This window comes from Lutra lutra, chromosome 4 (genome assembly GCF_902655055.1).
Source record: "Lutra lutra chromosome 4, mLutLut1.2, whole genome shotgun sequence".
Taxonomy (NCBI): domain Eukaryota; kingdom Metazoa; phylum Chordata; class Mammalia; order Carnivora; family Mustelidae; genus Lutra; species Lutra lutra.
This window is the reverse complement of record NC_062281.1, coordinates 102,027,428-102,029,648: the sequence shown is the minus strand read 5'-3', so window position 1 is coordinate 102,029,648 and position 2,221 is coordinate 102,027,428. Positions and strand designations below refer to the sequence as shown.

Genomic DNA, 2,221 nt, shown 5'->3' with positions numbered 1-2,221 from the left:
GGCCAAGAAAATTACATGGGAAGATCAAGGGAATAAATGTTCACAAATGGCTTTGAAAGGTTACACCCTATTCCTAGAGATCTAGATGGTAGAAATCATGGGCAAGGATAGATGGGCACTCAAGAAGATCATTTAAAAGACCTTAATCTTGGGCGCCTGGGTGGCTCAGTGGGTTAAGCCGCTGCCTTCGGCTCAGGTCATGATCTCAGAGTCCTGGGATCGAGTCCCGCATCGGGCTCTCTGCTCAGCAGGGAGCCTGCTTCCTCCTGTCTCTCTGCCTGCCTCTCTGCCTGCTTGTGATCTCTCTCTGTCAAATAAATAAATAAAATCTTAAAAAAAAAATAAAAGACCTTAATCTTTCCCCTATGGAGACTCTGAGTTATTGCACAAGCAGGAAATGAAAGCTAAGAAAGAACTATAAACTATTAGAACACTGAAAGCATACTGCAACATATATACACAGAGCCTCTTTGCAAATGGTGGAAGATTTTTTTGCTTTAAGGCATTTAAGAAAGTTTCTACCAGTCACTAGCTGACTATGATGCTTACCATAGATTTTGTTGGCTCCATACAACAAAAAATATGGAATGTATGGAACTGATCCAAATAACTAATCTAAATGTGAAACAACAAGCTTTTGGAAATGGAGGTGAAGGGTGAGTAGGGCTGATTTCTAGAGCTCCTATATACTAGCTTTTCCCTGGCCCTCTGCTTCCACATCCAGTGGACATGGCCCTCCCACTGGCCTTAGGGCCTTGGGTGCTTCCCACATGTGCATCATGAAGCTGCTGTGGCCTGTGTGGTGGGACCAGATGGCACTGGGCTTGGTTGGCTGGTGGTGGCATGGCAAGGCAGCTGGGATGATGTGTAGGCATGCTTCACGGTGGGCACAGGCAGCCTGGGTGCTGGGGAACTATATGCCCTAGGGCATGAGCAGGCACAGCATGGTGACCTGCTGCTACTGCCCACAATGCACAATGCATACAAGAACCTCACAGCGAAGGTACTGGCAAGCTGGCCAAGCACATGGCCTTCAAGCCTGTGCTCAATGTGGACTTGTTCCTGCAGCTGGACCGGCTGCTGGCCAAGCTGCACATGTGTGACCCTGTGCATTGCAGCCACCTCTACCGAGGCTGCTTTTCAGGCCAAATCCATGTAAAGTCTAGGGGTGTTAGAGTGAGGCCACCTGGCTGCTCTGCAACTACTAGCTACCATATGTGCTGGGGGGTGGCTCTGTATTCTCAAGCAACCTGATGCATTACCTGCATCTCAGTCACACTTGTGCATGTGACACAGTATCTAGGTGTTCCCAGGTGCCTGGCTGGTGTCTGTGAACATATAGTATGAGCACAACCCAGGCTACCACAGCAAGTACAAGTATTGTGGCTGTAACAACCAGTACCTGGTGACACATAAGCAAAGCCTAGAGAACATGCTGGAGAAGCATGACACACTGACACAAGAGGCTTACCTGTACAAGCAGGAGGTGCAGCTGTGGCACTCTGACATCTATGACTGGTCCCCACCTCCCTCACAATGCTGTCAGAGGAAAGAGGGAATCCCCTGAGCTTAGCTGCAGCCATTGACCTGCTGTGTGTTACAATGGCACTGGAAGGAGGCCAGGACAGATGTCTTGGGAGGTGGCCACCAAAACCAGAGTCATTTGAGGGCCTGTGGAGTAGCTGCTGAGGTGACTTCTCACTGACCTTGCATGGGCAAAGTGATAAATTCTGGCTAGTTGCCAGAATTAGTCCAGCCCTTAAGAGGACCTCATTTATCCAGTGACCAGTGAGGTTTTCAGGCAGATGCCAAGCAGTAGTGGGTAGTGCCTAGGTCCCAGCTCCAGTGGCCACAAAGAGCTTCTTGTTCTCGGTCTAGGAGACCCATGGTGCTTACCAGGGCAACATATTATGTCCAGACAGAAATATCCATCCAAGGATTTCAGCCACCATTGGCTTAAACTGGGAAGATACTCAGCTTTGGGTGTGATTTCAGACAGCAGGGGGCTTACAGCCCCAACCTAGCCTGCCCACTTGCTGTCTTCTCCCAAGGTAGAGGCAAGCGCTGAGAGGCTGGAGCTGACAGGTACTTGCAGACCGTTAACCCAAAGAAAGAAGCTAGACTTGTTCAGGGGTGAGGATATCCTGCATCCTGTGTAGACCATCCACTTAGGAAATCACTGCATCAAGACCTGTGGCATCAGGGAACTGACCCTTGCGTG

General features: G+C 49.6%; 1 pseudogene; it reads left to right on the top strand.

Annotated features, from left to right (window-relative positions):
* Nucleotides 1-643: 643 nt before the first annotated feature.
* LOC125097343 (beta-1,3-galactosyltransferase 6-like) lies at nt 644-1,567 on the top strand (annotated as a pseudogene).
* The last annotated feature ends 654 nt before the right edge of the window (nt 1,568-2,221 follow it).